A 12,629-nucleotide genomic window follows, 5' to 3' on the forward strand; every position below is an offset into this window, starting at 1 on the left:
AATATCGCCACATGTGAAGTCTCTAGATCTTTGATCTAGAAATTTAGCCAACCAACTAGAATTAACTAATTTGGACTAATTAGTTCTTATTCCATATAACACAGGGTAAGTAAATACAAGTTCTTTAGTTATTTTTAATTTTCATTATACACGTACGAATATTTCAAAATTGTTGCTTATTATAGTTATCATTGGATATTAATTGTAATCAATCTACAAGAAAATTATATTTATGTTTTGAACTTTATTCGAAGTAAGGTTCAGGATTTTCATGGAGTTATAAATATGTAAGTGTAACTGAAATTCAAGTATTTATGTTTAACTTACATCATGCTTCGAGGTATAAATAGAAAAGGATCAAGTAAATATACCTTTGAAGAACTTTTCTTCACGTATTCCATCGAATAATTAACACAACATTCAAACAAGCTCGATCAAGCACACGAACGCAATGAACAAACCCAGCAAACTCGAACTGGTAGAAACTCGAATTTAATCGAGTAAAACTTGATCCTCGACCCTCGAACAAGAAACTTGATACCACCACTCGGTTACCTTGATATTCTTGGTATGAGAATCTATGAGGTGTGGGCTCTGTGTGGATTTGGTAGAGGGAAGGAGGAATTGAAGGATCGAGTAAGTGGGAGAAAAAGAAAGTCTATCATATAGTCTGGGTACTCGATCGTTGAGTAGCGATGAGCTATCATCTAGCAAACTCGATGCTTGATGGTTTACTCTCTCAAAGCTATCGTTTAGCTTTTTCTCTTTACATGATTGGAATGCATTGATTTGAAAAAAAATGAAAATGATTTCCATTTTATTCATAAGTTATCAAAACTAAATAAAACTTCCCACTAAATCGATTATTAGGAGATAAAACCGAAAATCAATTATCTTATAATTGATTTAATTATAAATAAATATAATAACTAATTTATCATATTATATTTATAACCTATAGTCTTAATATCACATCATATGCAACATATAAACTATAGTTCTTTTTCTCTTTTATTGCATTTAATATAAATCATATTTATATTAATTCCTCCAAATAATGTATCTAATACGTCAAATCAATTATATCATATACAGTCAAATTCCCTCTTGTTAATTTGAACACTTCAAACTAACCCAAAAATTGATTCTTAATATGAATCCATTGAGCTACCAATGGGACCTTATAGACCTGTAGCTTAAAGCTCCAATGGTACGTGAATAACTGACTAAACTCTTTAATCACGATATCCACCATCTGTTAATTGTCAGATATTTCACTAAAGACCGACAGCTACACTCTTCGTACTACAGATATATTTCTGTGTCTATTGGATATAATCAATCAACAGTACAATAACCCTTCACAAATCAGTACAGCTGGACCAATTTATCAAAATGCCCATGTAGTTACATCTAACTTTTTAAGTACCATCGATTCCTCTAATGAATAATACATCATAGTCCCACTATGAGTAAGCACTTCTCGGACCAAGAGAAGGTGTGGTGCCGCATTGTTCAAGCTCTGGAATCAACCCTTAAGGGAGCAATTTATCTACTTACCCCTGATTTGGAGAATGAGTGAATTCCGTCTTATTTAGCTGAGTTCTCAGCTCCCCAATCAGACGAATCTCTAAAGTGGTAGGTTTGAGTCGACTATCTGGCCACTCGCACCCATGCAAATCAAAGGACCTCCCTTATAGGCAGGAGTTTAAAACTCACTCAGGATTAAGGGCATGTTACCCATGGTCATCCTAGTGAAATGAAAGTCTCTGTCATGAACGATGTTATATAACGAGACTAAATATTTCATGATCCAGTCTTATACAAACTCCTTTGTATGGGATACCCCTGCTTGCATGTCTCCACATGAATGACCAGGATCAGATCATTTGTAACACTTTACAACACTTGTAATATCATAAAATGGGTCGTATCCATATTGCCACAAGGATAATATTTTCCTCCTTTATTCATATACTACAGACCATGTAGGTTATCATTAAGACACGATCCACTTGTATGTCTCCACATACATGCTTAAGTTACAACGATAACCAAGGATCTTAGTTTATTGGTTTGTGGTTAATGCAACTAAAATATCTCATATTTCATAGACTGTAGTGAATAAAATATCTCATATTATTACATCACAAAGAATTTGTTCATACAGGTGTTTACAAATTACAGAACCCTACGAGATTTAAGGCATCAACCCCAACAATCTCCCACTTGTCCTAAAGCTAGTGGGGTGCACAAGATAATTATAAGTAGAAAACAATAAACTAGGGCACAAAGGCCCAGTACAACAATACCCCCACTTGACCTAGTCCAGCCGCAATCAGTCCCATAGACCTATGCTATGTAGGTGACCCTCAAACACTGTGAGAGCTTTCATAAATGGATCAGCAATGTTGTGCTCCGAAGTTATCTTTATGACAATCACTTTCCTTCAATGCACAATTTCTCTGATGAGATGGTATTTCCGCTTTATATGCTTGTCGCGCTTGTGACTCTGAGGCTCTCTCGAATTTGCCACAACACCATTATTACTACAATAAAGGGTGATGGGCCTAGACATGTCTAGAACAACTTCCAGATCAGTTAGGAACTTCCTAAGCCAAATGGCCTCTTTAGCAGCTTCACAAGCCGCTACATACTCGGCCTCCATAGTGGAGTTAGAGATGCACCCCTACTTAGTGTTTCACCATACTACAACTCTTCCGTTAAGAGTGAATACTGATTCTAAAGTGGATTTCTGAGAATCCTTCTCAGTCTGAAAATTAGAGTCCGTGTATTCTGTAAGGATCAAATCCTTAGAAACATACATAAACATGTATTCCCTCATTCTTCGAAGACACTTGAGGATTTCTTGACGGTTGTCCAGTGACCCTATCCTGGATTAGACTGATATCTACTAACTATCCTCACAGCGTAGTAGATGTCAGGTCTAGTACATAACATCGTGTACATCAAACTGCCAACGACAGATGCATAGGGGACCCGTCTCATTTCCTCAACCTCTTGAGGTGTCTTAGAATACTGTTCCTTAGACAATGTAACTCCATGCTGAAAAGGCAAAAGGCCCTTTTTGGAGTTATGCATCGAGTACTTGATCAATATCTTGTCAACGTACGATGCCTGAGACAGTGCTAGCACTTTGTTCTTTCGACCCAGAAATATCTGAATCCCAAGACTAAATTGAGCCTCTCCCAAATCTTTAATTTGGAATTGAGTCGCTAGCCAGTTCTTAACTGAAGTCAGTAAACCTAATCATTTCCAATGAGTAGGATATTGTCGACATATAATACTAGGAAAACTATTGAACTGTTGATGATTTTTTGTAGGCATAAGGTTCATCAACGTTTTGGTTAAAGCCATAATATTTGATCGCAGTATCAAACCTTATATTCCAAGATCGAGATGCCTATTTCAGTCCATAAATGGACCAATTCAGTTTGCAAACCTTTTGCTCCTGACCTTGGGCTATAAAACCCTCGGGTTACTCCATATAAATGGTCTCTTCAAGATTACTATCCAGAAAGGCAGTCTTGACATCTTTTTGCCATATCTCATAGTCATAATATGAGGTAATGGATAGGAGGATGCAGATAGACTTAAGCATGGCAACATGCGAGAAAGTCTCCTTATAGTCAACTCCCTTTATCTGGGTATAACCCTTTTGAAAGAAATCTAAACTTAGACATCCAGTGAGCGGAAGCAGATCGTTCCAAATCCCATTGAGAAAAAACACAAACACATTACAGTCTACAAGAAACAGATTATGCATATACTATAAATTACAACATGCTTCTAAAAAGAATGAACAAGGGATAAAGTATGCATACCTTTGAAGAACATTTCTTCAAGTATCCCTCGATCAATCTCCAACGCGTCCAAAGAAATACTTGAACGCAACAATCAGAACAACCACAACACGAACTGATGTATCGAGTCCAAATTGATCCTCGAACCTCGAATAGAATTAGAACACCACCATAAGTGTTACCTTGGTATTCTCGATGTGAGAATCCAGAAGTTGTGGGCTCCGTGTGACTTTGGATAGAGGAATGAAGGAGGAAGACGATCGAGTAGACGATCAAGTAAGTAGGAGATGTATGAAGTCTACGTATAGACTAGATACTTGATCGTCTAGTAAATGGAAGCCTATCGTTTAGTAAACGAAAGTCTATCGTATAGACTTTGTTACTCGATCGTGTAGTAATGAGTAACTATCGTATAGTAAACTCGGAACTCCTGATCGTTTAGGTTGTAAGACACTATAGTTCAGTAAAAACACTTTTACACGATAGTCCTTTCTTTTTGTCAAACGACACAAATGAATGATCTCCTAATTTCGAATGAATCAACCAAGATTTTAGAAAACGATTTTCTTTTTTATCTCACAGTTACCATAACTTCCAATAAACCCACTAAATCGGTTATTAAAGAAAAAGAATAATTATCATATAATTAATATTTATAAATAAATATGATAACTAACTTATCATATTATATTTATAACCTATAGTTTTAATATTTCATCATATGAAACATATAAACCATAGTTCTTTTTCTATGTTACAGTATTTAAAATAAATCATATTTATATTAATTCCTCCAATTAATGTACCTAATACATCATATCAATTATATCACATATAATTGAATTAATTTAATTATATCACATATAATTAAACTTGCGTCACTTCCAAATTAACTTCTTTTTAGGGTTAGGGAAAGAGCCTTTAAGTTAAGTGATTTTTGCTAACGTCCTTAAAAGTCTCGTCGCAAGGCTCATTTTGAGTTGTGGGTCATAGGGGGGTTTATCTGATCAAGGGTTGGGGCATAAGGGTCCTGGTACTATCAAGGTGCGAAGAACCCTGAAATGGGCTTCATTTTTTAAGTTTCTCATTACCCGTAGGAGTCCCAGCAACTAGTTGTAAGAAAGAGGGGGGGAGGACAAAGATATATAGAAAGTGTGCCGCCCGATATGATATAGGGGCATCGAAAGCTGCTAGTAGTTGTATACATGGAGGGACCTTCCATTATCCTATGTCCCTTGTCTTTACCGCTCTCTAACCCAAAATCTGATTTTCAACTTGAACTCATTGAGCTACCAAGGGGATTTTATGGACCTGTAGCTTGAAGCTCCAACGGTATGTGAATAACTGACTAAACTCTTTAATCACGAGATCCACCATCTGTTAACTGTTGATCACTCCACTAAAGACCGACAGTTGCACTCTTCGCACTGCAGATATATTTTTGTGTCCATTATGTTGGGATTGATGTCCTAATTCTCCCAGAGTCTCGTACTTTGTAATCTATACACATTGTTATGAATAAAATAAGAGTTATTTTATTTGGCATTTACTCATATCCAATAAACAGAGCTCCATGATTATTGTATGCAAACTTAGGCATGTATATAAGATATTTAAGTGATAACCTAAATAGGTCTGTAGTAGAAGGATTAAGAAGGGATACCTGATCCTGATGACACTACGGATACGATCCGCTTTGTAGAAGTTTGCAAGTGTTGTGAACTACTACAGATGGTAGATTTTGATCATTCATGTGGAGACATGCGAGTAGAGGTGTCCTATACAAAGAGTTTGTATAAGACCGGACCACGAGATTACTAGTCTTTGTATATAACGTCGTTGATACTGGAGACTTACATCTCACCTAAACGACCATAGGTGACAGGACGTCAATCCTGAGTGTTTTGGGAACTCCTGCCTTTGAGGGTGGTATTTTGATTAGTATGGTTGAGAATGGCTAGATTGCCAACTCGACATGCCTACCTTTTTGGGGACTTGTTTGATTTGGGAGCTGAGAACTCAGTTACACAAGATGGAATTCACTCATTCCCTAGAGCAGGGGTAAGTAGATAGATTGCTCCCTTAAGGGCTGATTCCGGCTCTTGAACATAGTGGCCACAACTTCTCTTTAGAAGAGAGGACCCAGTCATAGTAGAACTATGACTTATGTTCATTAGAGGGATCAGTGATACTTAAGGAGTTAGATATAACTACAGGGGCATAACGATTATTGACCCATCTGAACTTATGAACGATCTGTGAAGGGTTATCGCATTGTTGATTGGTTGATGTAGACACATAATATATATATATAGCAAGGAGAGTTTAGTTGTCGGTCTTTAGTGGAGTGCCTGGCAGTTAACAGATGGTGGAGTGACACTACACGATAATTCACTCAGCTGGCCTTTAGCTAAACGATCATGGAACTTTTGCTGATCGTTTAGCTAAATGATCGTATAGCATTAGTTAAACGATTGGGCATCGTCTACTTTGTCATCCCCTACTTGCTTAATCGTTTACACATTGTTCTTCCTTCGGTCTCTTCCTCTAACCAAGTCCACACAGAACCCACACTTCTGGATTCTCACATCGAGAATAACAAGGTAGCCATTGTGGTGGCGTCGTACTCAACTCGACATAGTTCGGGGTTTTAGAGGCATTCGTTGAGTTCGTGGTGGTCATGTGGTGTTCGTTGTGATCGTGCTGTGTTGCGGTCGAAGTGTTCAAGCGTTCGTGATTGTTGTCTTGCTATTTGAATGAGTATTCGTGATTGAGGGATTTTGAAGACGAGTCTTCGAATTTATGTATCATTCTATCCCTTGATCTTATGTAAAGCATGTTGTAATTTCATGTTGTGCATAGCCTGTAAGTTTTCGTTTCTTGATTGTAATTGTATATGTTCAAATACAAATGGAATTTGGAACGATTGTTCTACTGCTCATGGAAATCCTCATATCCGATTTTCTTCACATTGGATATAACCAGTCAACAGTGCGTTGACCCTTTACAAGTCGCTCATAAGCACAGTTGAGCCAATTTACCGTTTCACCCCTATAGTTACACCTAACTCCTTAAGTACCACTGATTCTTCTAGTGAACAATAAGTCATAGTCCTACTATGACTGAGTCCTCTCTTCCAAAGAGAGGGTGTGCCCACTATGTTCAAGTCCTGGAATCAGCCCTTAAGGGAGCAATTTATCTACTTACCCCTACTTCAGTGAAGGAGTAAATTTCGTCTTATGTAGCTGAGTTCCCAGCTCCCTAATCAGACGAATCCCCAAAATGGTAGGCTTGTTGAGTTGGCAACCTGGCTACTCTCACCCATACAAATGAAAGGACTACCCTCATGAGCAGGAGTTCTCAACTCACTCAGGATTAAAGTCATGTCACATATGGTCATCCTAGTGAGATGTAAGTCTCAATTATCAACAGCGTTATATAAAGAGACTAATCATCTCATGGTCCAGTCTTATATAAACTCTTTGTATATGATACCCCTGCTCGCCTGTCTCCACATGAATGGTCAGGATCAGACCATTTGTAGTACTTTACAACACTTGTAACATCTACAAAGAGAGTCGTATCCGTAGTGTCACTAGGATAAGGTATCCCTCATTTATCCTTATACTACAGACCATTTAGGTTATTATTTAAGGCATGATCCACTTGTATGTCTCAAATACATGCTTAAGTTACATAAAATAACTACGGATCTTGGTTTATTGAATCGAGTAAATGCTTATAAAATAACACTTATTTATTAATAATAATATGCTTACAAAGTGTTTACAAACTACGAGACTACAAGAAAAATTAGAACACCAATCCTAACCATCTTTTACTTGTCCTAATGCCTCGGGAGACTAATGTACAATACAAAAACAGTACAATATACAATAAACTAGGGTATACTTTATACCCCAATATCATCTCCCACTTGCCCTAGACAAGATGCCACATGTCCCATAGACCCAGACTCTCAGATGACCCTTGAACACTTTAGTCATTAGAGTCTTTGAAAAGGGATCAACAATGTTGTGCTCTGATGCGATCTTTGTGACTATCATATAATTTCGATTCACAATCTCCCTGATCAAATGATACTTCCATTCTATGTGTTTTCCTCTTCGGTGACTCCGAGGTTCCTTTGAATTTGCCATAGCCCCACTGTTATCACAATAGAATGGGATCGACAAAGACATATTTGGAACAACTTCCAAATCGGTAAGGAACTTCCTAAGGCAAACGACCTTTTTAGCTTCACAAATGGCTACATATTCGGCTTCCATAGTGGAGTCCTTGATGCATCCCTGCTTGATGCTTCGTCAAACTACAGCCTCTCCATTCAGAGTAAACACTGACCTTGATATCGAACTCCGAGATCTCTATCAGTCTGAAAGTCAGAGTCTGTGTATCCTGTAAGGATCAAATTCTTATCTCTATACACGAGCATATAGTCCCTCATTCTCCGAAGACATTTGAGCATCGCTTTGACCGCCGTCCAGTGATCTAATCCTAGATTGGACTGATATTGACTGACAATCCCTACTGCATAGCAAATATCAGGTCTAGTACATAACATTGCATACATAAGGCTACCGACAGCTGATGCATAGGGAATATGTCTCATTTTCTCAACCTCTTGAGGTGTTTTAGGACATTGTTCCTTAGACAAAATAATTCCATGTCTAAAAGGTAATAACCCCCTCTTGGAATTTTGCATCGAGTATCTGATCAACATTTTGTCAATGTATGATGCTTGAGACAAGGGCAACCTTTTATTCTTACGATCCCTTATGATTTGGATTCCTAGAACAAATTGTGCCTCTCCCAAATCTTTCATTTAGAATTGGGCGGTTGGCCACTTCTAAATGTCAGTCAGAAAACCTACATCATTCCCAATTAGTAGGATAAGATCCATAGAACAAGGAAAGCTACTTAGTTATTGATGATTTTCTTGTAAATAAAACGCTCATCAATATTCTGATCAAAGCCAAATGTTTTGATTGCACTATCAAATCTAATGTTCCAAGTTCTAGATGTTTGTTTAAGCTCATAAATAGATCTATTAAGCTTGCAAACATTTTGCTCTTTATTTGAATCAATGAATCCTTCTTGTTGAGCCATGTAGATGGTCTCCTCAAGATTACCATTTGAAAAGGCAGTCTTGACGTCCATTTTTCATATCTCATAATCATAAAATGTGGCTATGGACAGATGATAGACTTTAACATGACAACAGGTGAGAAAGTTTCCTCATAGTCCACTCCCTCGACCTAGGTATAACCCTTTGCCACAAGTCTAGCCTTAAAGGTTTGCACCTTTCCATCTACACCTCTTTTCCTTTTGTAGATTGATAACTTATAGAAATACAAGTTATTTATGCTGCTTTATTAGATATGACGGTTAAAAGAGAGGAAAGTTGTGTAAATTATATGACAATTAGCTAAGAAATACAAGAATTATAAATTGTCGTCAATACACCCACTGTCACCATTGCGATGGTAGAAAGGAATATTTCAAGTCTGTTTTGCAGGAAATCAAGTCGTCGTATGCGCTCATGGCTCAAGAGCAAAAGATTAACGCATCTATGTCGCATTGCGCCCATCATTCAGGAATGAATAGACGATCAACACAATGACAACGCATGCAACAATCGATCAAGAGCTTTGCAATCAATGCAACTTCAACCGTATGCGGTAATAAAAAACAACACCGCATGCGGGCACACAATCGATAGATGCAAATGAGTAACGCAATCGCGGAGGATTTTGACATGTGTATAACTAACCATTGTACATTTTCGACGAATTGATTGCATAACAGAAGGAATATTTATTCCACCATTTTCAAAATTTCCATAACAATAAAATGGGGAACACACGGCAGAGTGTCAGAACATTCATCTATAAATACCTTCAGAGAATTCACTGAAAGATATACTTGATATGGGGTATACTTGATACGAGGCTATTTTGATATTTGTATATTGAGAGAGAGGCTGATCTGAGTGTTGATCGGAGAAGATCCGGGAAGAAAAGAGGCAAGGCCGAGAGGTGAGTCTCAGGGCGAATCATTCCAAATCCTTGTCGTAAAGCACTGTACCTAGATCAACTCTACCGGTTGAGCAAGCCTGAAAGGGAAGCTTATCCTGCCATTCACCCCATATTTCGGTAAGCGATTTCTCCATCCAGATCTGTGTCAAGACGTTGGCACTCTTTTGTATTTGTTTCTGTCTCTATCATCAATTTTACCTCATCTTCTTAGTCTAAATCATTCACAACCATGTATCGGACGCTTGATTTTATAATTAATTGTCGTGATCATTTTCATTTCCACATTTCTATCTACTTCCGTTCCTCCATGAATCGCTTTCTTCACGATGTTTTCTTAATCCCTTGGTGATTAATATGAATTAAGCAAGTAATTTAATCTATGCTAAAGAAATAAGGATGTTTAACTAAAGCATGCTAGACGGCATCTTCACCTGTGAAAGCAGAAGTGAAGATGCCATATTAATCTATCGAGAGAAGGTTAGAAGAATGTGTTAACTAAAGCAAGAAGTACTTCCAGAGATGGAAGCAACCTTGCGTTCACTACGTTCGTCCCTGTTTCACCACAGAGATGTGGGAAACGCGGCAGATCACCGAGAAGTGTATGCCAAGGGAAAACGAAACTGTAGTTATATTTTTAATGCAATTAATGAACTTGCGATGTTTGTACTAATTATCTTTTCTCTTTATGCTTCGTACATAAGCCTTGCCACCGCATAACACGACCTTTGTATAATCTTCACAGTCAGTCTCAACCTCGGTATCTTGTATCATGTAACCTGTATCTTGTATCATCATAGCTTAGGTTTATTTTATCGCACTTTACTTTTATTACAATTTACTTTATTATCGCATTTTTATCGCTCATCTTTACGTTACTGCACAATTTACTTTATCGCATGTACAAACCTCACTTTTATTAAATTGAAAACCCCTGGTCTCATGTATCACAAACGTAACACAATCAACCTAAAACAATCCCTGTGTTCGACCACGGATCACTCCGAGAAACTTGCAGTGAAATTATACTTGGTTTCAATACAAGGAAACTTGTGACAACGCATAGCATACTACAAGCATATCGTTAATAACGCATACATCTAGAAGTAGTATCGTTTATAATCGCAATCATCCATGCGTTGTATGACATAAGAAGAATAAATTTTCTGCGTTACAAGTTTAAGAACTAATTTTATGTCAACAAGTTTATGGCACAGTTTCCAGGGATTGGTTAACGGTTATTGTTTGAGAATATTTGTGGTATTTTGCAAGATAGGTCTCTTTATACTGGTTGTTCAACGCGAATAGCAGTCTGACGGCTTATAAGCTCTTGAGTGATCCAGATATTCTAAACGGACCCAGAGATCAGGTGTATTATTCACGCGGAAGCACATCAAGGTCGAATTAAGTGGTGAAAAAGCATGGCTAATAATAACGAGGCACCCGAAGGGAATCAAAGGGAGAATTGGCCAGCGCAAGATTCTATATTTCTTGCTGCTGACCGCAACATCCCAATGAGAGACTATGCGACGCTAGATTTCTATAACTTCTCATCAGGAATTTCAAGACCAATGGTCGAGGAGAATGTAAGCTTTGAAATAAGATCAATTATGCTGCAGATGATTCAGAATGTGCGTCAATTCGGAGGATTACAAGGAGAAGACCTACATGCACATTTGACGAATTTTGTAGACATATGCAGCGCATTCTCCATGCATAGTGTGACTCAATAAGGACTTAGGTTATATCTTTTCCCGTATACAGTGCGGGACGAAGCAAAGAGGTGGGCTCAGTCGTTAGAGCCAGATGAGATTAACGCGTGGGAATAGTTGGTTGACAGGTTCATGAACAGATTCTTCTCTCCAGTCGTCAACGCAAGGAGACGGAGGAATGTGTTGAATTTTGAATAAAAGAGTTATGAAACTTTAAGCACCACCTGGGTGCGTTTCAAACAGTTAATGAAGAGTTGTTCGCATATCGGGATTTTCGATAGTATTTTGATGGAGACGTTTTACAATGGCTTAGATCAAGCAACGCAAGCAGTTGCCGATGCCTCCACAGCAGGAGGATTAATGGACAGATCATATATGGAAGCCAAGAGCATAATAGATCGCATTTCGCGACATTCTAATGAGTAGATTGATGCTGGGTTTGAGGAAAGTGGTTTGGAGCAAGAAAGAGTAGAAAGTGTCGATGTGTAAACTAATACAATGAGCACACTGGTAGATCAAATGACTACGATGACCTCGCTCCTTCAGACGATGGCTAATTAACAGAGAAATCTCTCTCAAGGTTCAGCGCAAGTTAATGCGTTGACGCACATGGCCGCAATGAATTGCGTTCAATGTGGGGAGTGACATCCAATATAAGTCTGCCCGTGGAATCAACATGTCGTATGTTTTGTCTATAATGAGTCATTTGGCAACATTTATAATGCTGGTTGGTGGGATTACCCAACTTTAAGTTGGGACGGGAATCACAACCAGAGGAGCCACAGTTTCCATCAGAACAGTTATCAAGGGGATCGAGGTAACCCTCTGGTCTTCATTAACCTGGACTGTAGTCCAGGTAACTTTCAAAGTATACCACCCTATGACCAACCGTTCTTATATGATACCTCTTGCAGTACCTGGTCTCTGAAGACTTCATTAAAGCATTATATCGAAAAGAGCGAGGCAATTAGACAATCACAAGCTGACTCCCTTAGATGGTTAGAAGAACAGATTGAACGGCTTGCAATTAGGTTGAAAAA

This window comes from Benincasa hispida, chromosome 4 (assembly GCF_027475165.1).
Source record: "Benincasa hispida cultivar pf3 chromosome 4, pf3_genome.v1.1, whole genome shotgun sequence".
NCBI classification, from domain to species: Eukaryota; Viridiplantae; Streptophyta; class Magnoliopsida; order Cucurbitales; family Cucurbitaceae; genus Benincasa; species Benincasa hispida.